Here is a 13,236-nt window from a genome sequence, read left to right as displayed (position 1 = left end):
TATCCGGCATATAACCCTCAGACCTGCCAAGGGTTCCTCAAAACAATCCTGTGTAAACACAGATTGAAACGTAATTCGATTATGGGAAGAATACGCAATGCTGAGACTTCTTGGCTTATGGACTGCTGGCAAGGTGTCTGTGCTCAGAAGATGGGGAAATCTTTTTAACTGTATTTTATGGAGTAATATTTTGACATGGTCTTTCCACAAGACTAACAGTCAAAGCTTGTCATTAAGACTTTATTTACAAAAGGGGCATGCAACAACTCTGGAGTAGGTTTATGGATAGGTCGTATGAAAGCAAAGATGATGAAATTCTTGACTCTCAGCCTGGTGGCTAAAACTCTGGGACAGGACATAGGAGATTTGGGACTTACAAGATATTTCTGCACTGCATTCTGCTACAGACTTTATGCAATCTACTTCCAAGTGTCTTGTTTTTCACTATTTATCCATCTTTTCTATTTAAATACGAAGCTTTTTGTATAAGCACCACATTCAGCCTCGCTTCTCACCTGGGGTTTCAAGACTTTTTCATAACAAATATTAAAATAGTAATCGAGTTGCAAATTTAGCCACATAACAAAGTTCATTGTGATACATTCTCCTCTGATCCTGCCCTGCCTGTCTGGCAGCACCGTGTGTGACACCAGACCACAGTGGTGTGTAAACACACCTCCAACACCCGCACTTTCTGAAAACCCAAGATTTAGATCTGAGGTCCAGACTTTCCCCAAATTTCAGACCTGGCCCTCAGCTGAGAGCTGTGGGCTTTGGGCAGTCCGGAGAATAGATGTTATCTGAGCTCCTCTGGCTTACCAGAAAGCTTAGATAATGAAGGATAAAAGAGTGATCTCAGACCCTCTTATTCCATGAATTTCAGTAACACAGAATTTACCTGAAATGTAATTCTTACAGTGGGGGGAGGGAAGGGACAAAAAAGTTGCAAACGCTGGTACCAGTTCACTCTTTCCCCTTGTCCCTTCATCCCTGAGATCCCATTAGTGTCTATTTTCATTGCTATTCAGCTTTTTCCCCTTGGATACCTGTATCTTCTTACCTTTACCCAACTGGAGCTTGGTGGGCTGTTCACATCAAAACATTCAGTCAGAGATTTAGTTTCTGCCTTCAGAAACTCAGTGAGTGTTTTATATATTTCAAGTTTAGTTGATGTTGTCAACTGATATAGCTTCATTTATGTGAGCACACTCAAAATATTCCTAATAGTACTAATGTGCCCAGAAACCCATGGTACATATCAGTGAAGTTTTGTCCTGTTCACCAGGTGACTTCAAAATAAACAAGAGACTCTCAAATGGTCACGAGCGATGGATGCGATTCATTGCTAGAGTGACAGACTTTCTGTTTTGATAGACATTGAGAAAAACAAAAAATCCTTTTGCTATTAATGGTCAGGGGGGAGGAAATCCATGTTTTCTTTTTTATTTTTCCTCTTAAAGAAAATAAATTAATTTTTATAGGAATCCGCTTACCCTGCCTATGACATCGTGGCTTCCACTGGAAGTCCTCACTCCTCTGGACACTATGAATCTTCCATGTGTCTGAATAGTTTTTAACCTCTACCTGCCTCCACCTTGATACACATGAGTAATGCTCAGAGAAGTTTAAGCAAGACTGGTAGTCAGGAATCATAGCTCCTGAATATAGAAAAGGCAGCTAATGAATGAAAATATGCATTTACTCACATATATTCCCTTCCCCATGACTCTCATCAAAGGTTTTGAATTGAAAAAGAAAGACCATTCTTTAAAAAAGTAAAGCAGCTCCCTGCATATGATGATTTTATTCTATTATTTTTCCAGATGGAGAAAATCCTGACAAAGCAGTGCTGAGCTTCTCAGCCCCAGGGTTTTTAATACCACAGGGTAAAGCAATCTGGCCTCTACTCCTTTGCCTCTGAGAAACAGTAATAAATTATAGCCATAAAGGGAGCCCATTAATAGTGCACGATTTGCCATCAGTTATAAAAACGTTAAATAGCTTTCACTGGAACAAGGCCATGAGCCAAGCAGCAGCCTTCATGGTTTCTGGCAGATTCCAAGCCACTTCACTCCTCCATCCTTTTTCCTTCTCTTATTTCCTAGTTTTTTTGAAGCAGGTCATTTTTGACAACAAGCCCATGCTAATAAAAAAAACAGTCCAGGCTGATCCTTTGCACAGTGCTGTGTCTTTTCAGCAACATCAACAACAACAAACTTTGGGGAATGACCCATTCCCATGGCCACAGCTTCACCGTTTGCAGCAGACAAGCTTTTCTGCAGGAGGGTCCTCACTCCTCTGAGGAGCAACCTCAAACCTCCAGACCCTGCTCTGGTTCCCCACCCCAGGGCTCAGTCCTTGGGAAAGGAAGAACCACTGAAAGCCCTGAAGTCACGGAGAACTTTTGAAAATCCGTCCCTTTGTCCTTAGATGTGGCAAACACGTGGCTTTCTGTGCGTGTGTTCTGTTGCTAACTTGACCAGAAACGGGAACACCAGCGATCTCACAGCACGACTGCTCTGTTGGGGTTTTTTGGCCCTTCCCCGACATCGAAAAGTTGCACTCTTAGACTATTTTCTGCTTGGCTAAGGAACATTTACGGGCATTAACATATGTCATTATTCATAATCTTGGTTAATAAGAAAAAGGCGTATTATTGGCTTAATTCTGTCGTTAATTGCTATAGAAAATGTAAATAGGGACTTAAATAGAAGTCAAGTCAATGCAATATGCTTCCATCCAAGCTCACCCAGGGGCAGCAAACGAAAATCAGATTAAGTTTAATATCAGAGATTAGAGCTGGATCTGAACGTTACCACAGCTATGAAGACTTTGAAACCACGACTGCAATTAGACTTCTCAAGGCTTGATGACACCTCCCGTGAAATTGGCCTGAACCCAAACTCCTCAACGCTCAGATCTGAAAATTTCGTCACAGTTTATCTGACATAGATTCATTATTTAGGCTACGCGAGTGCTTACTGAGGCACTTGGAAGTTTTGTGTTCACTTCTGTGTTTGGTTTTTATTCATTTTCTTTTCTTCAGCACTTCGCACAGGGAGGAAATATCATAGTAATTTGGGGAGAAATCCTTTGTTGTGCCATGGGCCAGCCAAAATGCACAGCTATCCTACTTTAAAGATCCCGCTTGGGTTAATAGTGCATCAACCTTCTCTTGCACGGTACCGACATGACTCTGCGCTCCTCTTGTGCACTCAGATTCCATTAGAGACCAAAAAACATTCTGCAAAAATCTTGTCCATGTGCTCATGTTCTTAAATTGCCCTATCCTGAAGTTAAAGAAAGGGACTGCTTGACACAAATAACCAACCAAAAAGCAAAAGAGATAAGAAGAGTTTGCATTTTGGGACCTCTAACTAGGCCTTACTGACAGCTCTTTACAAACTGGAAATGGTAAAACTTGTGTTTGGTGCAAATAGCAAGGGAAAACCTCAAAGCAAAGGCAGCTTCTGTAGGAGGAATAACTGTAAAAATGCAAATTCTGGGAAGCAACACTCATGACAGCAGGAGTTGCACTCTATGACCTCAACACGTCTTCCAGCCTTGGCTTTTTATGGTTATTATAGGCTCAATTTCATGGAGGACTATGAGAGTTTTGGAAAAACGTTTTAGAAAAGCACATTCTGCAGCCATGCTCTCCCCACCCCATCCCCAGGAGACCTCAGTCAAAGTGGTTCAAATTTCCAATTGCTCTTTTCAATGCTGATCCCAGAAGCTTGACCGTTTGGGGTGAAGGAGCATAGAGACCAAAGAAGGACAACATGGCACGTTCTGAAATGTAGGTGCTTCCATGGAGAGTGAAGGTGGTGAGACCCCAGAGCCCAACACCTGCATCAAGACCAGAGTCCTCAGCCCCCTGCGCTCAGCATCCCCCTTGGGCTGCGGGTACCAGCCCCCATCCTCTGTTGTAAGACCAGGATGTCGTACAGCATGGGTAAATTCATCATGCCATATCCTGCGGTATTGGCACACCATTTCCCTTCAGCCCTGTCCACAGCAGCTAAATTTAGGATCCCTGCCTGTCTCTATAGCCAGAGTGAAGCAAGAACCTCCAGGAGGTGAGTCAGAACACCCAAAATAGCTGCCTAGGCCAGACATCCTCAGCTGCTGAGGTTTTGCTCAGTCCCGTCACGAATCTTTGGTCTCAACAGCTTCATTAAGTCCATGATCTCATCCAATTCAAGATAAATAAAAGATAATTCAATCTATGGATTTATAATTTATGGACACTTTCTACAAATGGACACTCCTTTGAGGCCATGGGAGGCTCCTGGAAAGCCCACGGCCCTCCAGCAGAACATGCTTGTGAGGTAAAACACCAAAGTCAATGGAGCAAGTTGTTAAATTTATGGACACAGAAGAATAAGATTTGCCTGCTTAGGTCATTTCCATTCCCACCAGCACCTATCGCTTGGACTTGTCCAGGACTGACAGAGGGAGAGCAACATTTTGGAATTAGGCACCAATTCAGTACTTTGGTTTTGCAGTGACTGTTTTTGCATCTAAAACTGTTTAGGAAGCACTTAACCTTTTTGGTTTTTTTCATTCCTTCATTTTACATATTTTAAATGTCCTTGTTTTTCTAGTGTTCTGCTTCTTCCTCTCTTTGTTTCTTCTTCTTCTGTATAAAAGTGGATGGGAAAAATCAAATAAAATATAAAGGAGAAAAAAAAAGGAAGGAAACCAAACAAGTGTGAAAAATTAGAAAATAACCCCACACTTGTTTGAATGAGCTCTGCAGAAGCTCTGACTCCAAGGAACTGAGTCAATAGTGGCATATGCAACAATCTGAAAATAGGTATTTCTACAGCTTACGCTTTAGAGGAAGGATAAGTTTAATGCTTAAAAATGACAATTTTATGCGATTTTTTAATACTTTATATGAATGTAATTCCAGGGGCTTCCACTAAGTTCCTCAAGCTTGACAGTGGTAGAAGAGCACAACTTTTGCCTCTGGCAAGCAGCATTGTGTGCAGTATAGCAGAGCCTTTATATTTAAAGGGTATTTTGTTCACGTATAAACCTGACTGTGTTGTGAGACAGTTCACTGGGGGCTTTAGCAATAGACACAGATGAAATGTCAAAATAATTATGTCATGTAAAACGAAATCATTCTATGTTAATTATTTCAGTTTAAGTATTGGGGGCATGGGTGGTTTCCTGAATAAATGGATCTGTTTCAAAACACAGTGCTAAATGTGTCTTTAATCACCTTCAGAGTTAGCACAGAGCACGTCTCCAGGTAGAGATGTGTACAGAACTGATCCTTTTTCTTTTTTCTTTTATTTTTCAAATGGGAGTAAAATGTCTGTATGAAGATTTAATGATTTAAACATTTGAGGTGAATGCTAATTAAAGTTTTGGAATTCAGTCCTGGAAAGCACTCAGCACTTTTGCTCTCAGATGAACACTTCAGTGCAGACTTCACTTCAAGCAGGTGTTTAACTGCAACCAAGAGGCTCTAAAAATATGTGGCCACTTAAATACATGAGCGTTTCAAAGCAGGAACAAAGAGATTGAATGAGCTTAGGTGCCTAAATAATTCTGGGTCATGGCATTATATTAACAACTCAGTAATGTACATTTATCTAGAGTCAATATTTTTGAGGAGTCACTTGGGCTTTTCCTTAGACTTTGGTCTTTCATTACCACACAGATTAAGGGGTTTTTAAGCTCCAGATAACTCAGTTCAACTTAAAGGTTGTAAAACTTAATAAGCAACGAGGACTTCCATGTGTGTTTTGCTTAGGTATTACATGAAGTCACTGAAAGGATAACAGGAAATGAAAAGCAAAAGATAAAAAACATTCTTAAGCTGATTAAAAATAAATAAATAAAACTAATAAACCGTAGCAACTCAAAACTTGCATAAGAACACATAATAGACATGATTCATTCTATAAGTCCCTTTATATTAAGTTCTGTGCAGATAAGAAAAAGTCACTTCTTCATTGTAAAAGGTAAAGAAATTGGAAAATAACTTTATAAATAATCTCCTCCACAAGCTCTGTGCCATGTACCGTTCAAAAGGTAATTTTTTTTCTTTTACTGAAGTCTGAGATTTACCACCAGTAGGACTATAATGAAACAAAAATATGATTTATTGTAGCAGATTCACTGGGATGTCATTAATTGTCAAAGAGACACTTCATTACCAGTAGTTATTAGACACTGCCAGCTAGAAGACTGATCCTTTTAAAAGGTGAAGCAAAGCCCATTTTATTATTGCAGATGGAAACAAAACTTGCTGGTTTGAGTCAAAACTGAGAGTCGCTGTTCTGGGGTCTGCAGTGGTTGGCTGCACCACAGCATCCCACCAGTGACACCACAGCATCCCACCAGTGATACCAGTGACACCACAGCATCCCACCCGCAACACCACAGCATCCCACCAGTGATACCAGTGACACCACAGCATCCCACCCGCAACACCACAGCATCCCACTAGTGATACCAGTGACACCACAGCATCCCACCTGTGACACCACAGCATCTCATCCGTTACACCACAGCATCCCACCAGTGATACCAGTGACACCACAGCATCCCACCCGTGACATCACAGCATCTCACCCGTGACACCACAGCATCCCACCAGCGACACCACTGCATCCCACCCGTGACCGCTGGAGATCACCCAAAGCTCTGACATGGGATTTCTCGGTTATTTTTAAGATGCTATATGTATACGAACACCCCGTCTCTCTTAAAGATCACATTAAAATCTTGTAATTCACAAACATTCTGAAGTGCGGTAACCACAGACTAATTGTTCAGAAATGGGCGGGGGGGGCAATCAATTTTTTTCTGGTTTTTAATTTATGCCTTTTATATCAGAGTGACACACTGTTACTTATCTTTCCCTGTTGTGTTCGCAAAGCAAAAATGACTCACATGTCCCTCACTTGAGGTGTCATAGCTGATTTGACTTGATTTACAGTCCATTTTGCTGTCTAAGCCATCCACAAAAAGAAAGAAAAGTGAGTAAATATAGGGAGGAAACATCTGTAACTAAACTGTTCATGGAGGAAACTAGAGAATGAAAGATAATCAGTGAAACTGTGGGAAAAAAAGCCACACACTCTTCTACTGAACTTGTGAGGTAATTCAGCTTATCTGGTTTTATACATCACAAATGTTTCTGTCTCTACTATACAACACAAATCCTGACAAATGGACAAAATGAATATGTTGAATAACAGTAACTACAACACATATTCTGGGAAATAATACTCAGATCTATTCCTTTCCATTGACGGAAGAACTCCAGCTTCTAACAGCAAGGAAGTCTTTTCCTTAATGATTTTTAGAAGTTCATATGCTACAGTTGATTCATCCTCCAGGATTCTGAAAGATTCTAAGCCTACTCAGATTGAGGCAAATGGGAATATTGCATAAAAGAAATTAAAATCATTTTTTCTTCCTTTTTTCCCAAATCTTGCAGGCCCCAGCCCCACAACAAAACCAATGTCCCACAAAGGGCAAGCTACAACATTTTCTACAAAGCTACATTTTTCTCTCTGTTTCTGGAAAGTACCAGTTTCGCTGAACGTAAGTTGCTAAGACCAGGCTGGAATTTCTAGTCAAAACCATAGAAAAACCAAGACACTAACACAAAATATTCAGGAGATCCAGTTCTTCCAAAAGGCAGGAGGATGTGGATGCAAAACCGTACGCCGGGTCCCGTCCGATGGGAGCAGCCCCAATCCCTGATGCGATGCACCTGATGCGCAAGCACCAACACAACAGCTCCACTCCTCCAGTTTCTGTTGGCTAATACAAGCAACTAATCACGGCTAAAGGTCCCATTTGGGTGTCTCTCTCCCTGGTTGCAGAGTAGATGTTTCCTTGCTAATAACAGACTATTTCCAAAAAGCACAGAAGTGCTAAGCAAGGAGCTCAGTGCCGAGGGCAGAATCTGGGAGCCACCGCTCAAGATGGCCCATCACAACTCCTCTGCTGGAGGTGCAAATATCACCAGTTTCACCCCAGGGAGCTAGAATGCCTTATCCCTGTATCAGAGACGCAGTTTATGGGTCTCAGTTATTTGGTTTGGGGTTTTGGAGGTGGTGGGAGAAGCTCTGAAGAAAGCCCTGGAGCCTGGCAACTGCTTGCAACACACAGGAGTGATTTTCAACCGAGATTCAGCATTTACAATCCATAATTGTTCGAGTCTTCTGGAAAATCCACCACTGCGTAAACTTCCTAGAGGGGGTAGCACCCATCCCTTCTGGATTTTGCAAATCATCCCCTTGGAAAAGCACCTGGAACAGCATCAGTCAGCTCAGCAGCACCAAGAGTACTCACCCTCACGTTCACTCTTATTTTCCAGCTATGCCTCACTCTCTTCCTGACATCAGGCTCTTACTCCTCTCTCAAAACAAAAATCCCTGGAAAATATGTTTCAGGCCTTTTCTTGGGTATTTTCTTTCACCACTCAGAAAGGTGGAAAGTGCAAGGTATTGACCAGTGCTTCGTCTTTTCTTTTCCTCAAACGCATGTCTCTCCTACGCTGATTTGTGTTGTGCTGGTTGCAGTCTCTGCCACCTTCCTCTCCGGCTTCTCGGAGAGCATCATGCAACCAAAACGTCCCCTGTCTTGAAACTGGAGACAGACAGAAACTCTTTAGCAGAACGACACTGCAACATAACTGAGCAGAAACTCTTGTGGGAGTTAAAGAAAGAAGAAAATTGTTTTGCAAGTTGACAAGAATCATCTTTTAACTTGCCCGAGTTCAGGATGGATTTTGGTTGGGGTTTTCCGAGGAGCTCTAAATAGTGAATGTACAGCTTTCTTAGGAATTCACTGACATTTGAATAGCAGCTTTTTAAAAAATATATCATATTCCTGTTCTTTCCCAGCTCTGCCCCTGACTCAGTATGGTTGTGCCTACACCGACCCGAGGGCAGGGTTTGTCTGGGGCATGGTGCTGGTGGCACAACACCCATGAGGATGTGACAAATCCCACACTGGTGTGAGGCTGGGGCCATCCCAGCAAGGATTCTGGGGCCGGTGCTGGTGCCGTGAGGCAGGCAGTGTGCCAGGCTCAACTGTGGGCAGATGTTTTCCTGGCCCATATTAAGGCTTATTTTTCCTTCCCATCCCTTCCCAAATCTCACCCTGTCTCCTGCTGTTTGTTTCTGATTTATCTCAGACCACGCTTTGACAGCACAGGACAGCAAAGCTGGACTCAGGATGCAGTCGAAATCCACACCCATCATCTAAATTCATCCTCTGCAAGCTTTAGTAATTCAAGGGGTCTCTCCATTTTCACAACCACTTCTTGAGGTATATCCTTGCCTTCACCACCCTCCAAAGGCACTTGCACAAAATGAGCTGCCAGCTATGGAAACATTTGCCCACAGCCTATCTGAGGTTTATGTTTCCCAATGCACAACAAAATGTACCTAACATCACTTCGGCTCTGCATCATCAGATAGACGCTCCAAAATTCCAGCAATTACATCAACAGAGCAAATGATAACAATGACAGATGTATTTGTACAAGACACAGAAGGCTTTAAAGGGTAAGTTTTCAGTAGTTTATAGGTATGAACCATCCCTGTGCGATACAGCCCCTGGAACTGGAGTGGTACAGGCAGTTCCCACAGTGTCATTGATCAGGATCCAAATACTACAGTATGGCAGCTTAGACTTTAGGTAGTTTGGAGGCATTTCAACCATACATTACATATTAGATTACGTGCTTCAACCACGAATAAAGAGATGTCTTCAAAGAAACAAATCACAAGGAAAAGTTTTGTAAAGGAATAAGTTCAATTCTGCTAATGTCTACTACTCTTTTTAAGCTGAAAGTTAAACTGCAGTGCATTCGCCTGTTCAAAGTGTTGCTATTTAATAATGATTTCTGATATTCAGAATATTTCAGTTCACTTGAATTAATTTAATCTTGGCACCTGGGGTATAAGAAGTTAGGACTCAATATAATGAGATAGAAAGCATGGTCAGAAAATCTAACCTTGTGCTGGAAAATAATTATCTGTATCATATAATGAAAAGACTTTCAAATCCTCTTCTAATTGATTTCTGGAAAATATTAAAAAGAATTAATCACAAGTCTTAAGCAATCATAAGCACTGAAAAAACTCGCACCAACTATCCCTGGAAATGCTGGATGTCCTAAACCTTGCAAACAACATATATGCATTTTTTCACATGTATCATTACAAGCAATACTCCCATTACTTCCCTTGCCCTTTTCTATTTTATTGTGAATAAGGAAAAGCACCCATCCCTTCACAGCTACTGACATCAAGCACAGTTTTCCAGCTCAAGAACCATTTTACATTTTTACATTTCCACAGAACTGGTGCCCCAGCTGAATCCATCCCAACCCAGGCTGCGGTTCAGCCCAGAAGAGCAACTTTCCTGGTGGATTCTTGGCTGGAACACAAGCTCAGCATCACATCATCCATTTGTGACCAGTCACTAATGAAGTCATACAGCCTGATTTTTATTGCAGTCAGGCCTGGATATACCAAGGCCACACTGAGGAGGGGAAAACCCCAGAGCTGTGCTTTTCCCTTTCTCTGATGGGTCAGATGCCACCACCCAGAGAACTTCTTGCAGATCGCTGGAATTTCTCCTCTCACTGTTGTGGGTCTCCACAGCAGGAAGGAAAGAGATTTTTGCACCTTGCCTCCCGTGCATGATGACAGATGCAGTTGGACAAGTGGAACCACAAGATCAAGTGGCAAATCTTTATTACCAACACAAGGCTCTAAGAGACCCTGCAGGTTTCCAGGTGAACAAACAAAAACCCCAGGCTCTGATTCATACAGCGAATCATTTGGGCGAGGAAAGGGAGGAAAACACTCAAGGCAGGCCACTGAGCAGTGATTTTTATAGACATTTTATCATGCTTCGAGGTGGTTGGAGCCTATCGCAATTCAACAGCAAGGATTTCATGGCACACCATGCAGGAGAGGACCCCGTGAATACGCCCAAAATCTCTGATCATCTCAGCGATGGAAAAAGGCCTATGACCAAATCTCCCTCAAGTGGAAGACGTGTTTAAACACACACAATGAAGAACCCCGTAGTCTCTGACATAGTAACATTTGGAATTACCAGGTACTACTCCACTTAAAGCAAGAAGTGACTAGAGAATGAGAGTATCTTATGAGACATGAGCCAGCAATTGCTATGCTAATCAGTTGGTTAGAGGTGTTCTCTCTTTTTCGGGTTTCATTCCATGACGGAGGAGACAATGATACCATCTTTGCCACTTTCTTCCGAAACTGAGCAAGGAGCTCTGTTATGAAGAAAGAGAGGGTGAGAAGAATCAGGGAGAAGACCACAAGCCCAGGAGCTAAAGCGATTTGCCTTATATTTTCCACGTTCTCCTTTTATGCTTGTCTTCTTACTCAAGATCAAACAAAACAACTTGCATAATCTAACAGCACAGTGACGTCCTCACGGTGCAGATCTTGCTCACTCCTATTTCACATGTGTTTAGACATGCCCGTGAGGTACAGCATTGAACTCCTGCTGCCTTTCACCACAACCACAGCGCCCTGAAACAGCTTCTCCCCTTCCCCTTGAAATATTAGATAAAAAAGAATCTTCACAGGGTTATAAATCATACACACACTAACACACAATAATCCATGGATATGCAAATATATGCATAATATATGTGTAGGTATACTTATTGCTAAAATTTCTCTCTTGCGTTTAGCGAATTCTCACATTTAGTGCAGAATTCTCAATAAGCATTTTTTGAACCTCAAGAGATCTGTCTCCAGACTGCACTTAGGCCTTTGGATTCTCACAGAATCATCAACAGATAATTACTGAGTTTTCACAAAGTCTGTTTTTTCAGGCCTCCCCATCAGAGGGAGACTCTGGTCTCAGCCTGCAGTAAGCCAGGAGAGCTCAAAGTGTCTCGCTTTAGGATCACTGTTTATAGGGCTGCAAGGTCATTGGCTTCAGTCAGTAAACTTCCACTCTGGGCACACTTGGGATGAGGTAATTTTTGGTGCTTTCCAACATTTATGTATGTTCAGAAGTTTTCAGGTCATATAGTTTTGTACCATCCTGGCTCAGGCCTTGGGGAGCGACGGGTGCATTAGGCTGCCAGCACTGATTGATCACTGCTGCCATTCCCAGGCAGAATTGGGGTCTCTCCTCATATGGGAGAATTTTTCAGAGCACGGAGTGGTGCCTCAGCACTTCATTTCACTGCACTTGGATAATGGGAATTGTTTTCCCCGATGTGCCCCGTTTGCTGAGGTATCCAGGTGCTCGAGTGTCCTGGGATGAGGAGGTTGCAACCACTGCACCATCACACAGCTCACGTGTTGGGTGAAGCCTCCTGCCTCCCCGGGGCTGCACCACCCTTGAGGAGGGATGAGTGTGCTCTACATGTAGCTCAGTGTCCACATGGTGAATGTCTCCCTTGCCCCAAAGGAGGTCAAAAGAAGGGTGATGTACCCACTGCCTTCTCAGCATTTCTGGCCAACACGCACTACCAGAGGCAGTGAAACCTCTCTTGGTCCCTGAAGGTCCTCTGCACATACCCATGGGTCTCTGCAGGGCTGCTCGGAGCTGTGCAGACAGGGCTTCACTAAACCCATGTTTCTGGTGACTCACAGCAGCTGTTGTTACTCTTCCTTCTGCTTTCTCTATCTCTGCTCATGGTCATCGTTTCAGAATTAGAAAAATGAAACAATGATGTATGTAATATTGCATGTTCCTGCCTACCCTGCTGACTGGTATTTCTTCATACTCATCCTTGCTCACTCTCAATGGCATGTGGCCATCTCTCCCCTTATGCTGAGCAACTGTTATCATTGCAGCTGTATCTCAAAAGACACCAGAACATCCCCCCAGAAAATCTCAGATAAAGCAAGTTGTCTGATATATAAAATTGTATGCAGTGAAAAGTACACCCATCTGGAACCAAAAACCACAACTATGTGTTGAAAAAGCATTCTTTTGCTGGTCACTTCTCAAAATTAAGCTAAGCAGATCTGTGATAAATTAGCTCAGGAAATAGCAAGAATTTGGCTACGTAACTAAGGATTGTTATTCACTTTCCACAGTATCTGAGATGTGAGCAATTTGATATGACAATGGTGCTATTTAAATGATGATTAGTAGCATTCCCCTCTTCAATTAATCTGAGTCCTTGGCTGAAAGACTTAAGGAATCCTATGTACACTGGCTGAACCACCTGCTCAGACTGTCACC

At 42.4% G+C, this 13,236-nt stretch overlaps 1 long non-coding RNA gene across 3 annotated transcripts in view; it reads right to left on the bottom strand.

Moving 5' to 3' along the window:
• The window catches only part of LOC309447126, a 127,921-nt gene that overhangs the window by 34,266 nt on the left and 80,419 nt on the right, over positions 1-13,236 (bottom strand). The window lies entirely within an intron of this gene.

The sequence above is a fragment of the Streptopelia decaocto genome (assembly GCF_964273445.1).
Source record: "Streptopelia decaocto genome assembly, chromosome: 17".
NCBI lineage: Eukaryota > Metazoa > Chordata > Aves > Columbiformes > Columbidae > Streptopelia > Streptopelia decaocto.
This window is presented reverse-complemented; position numbering and strand designations above follow the sequence as displayed.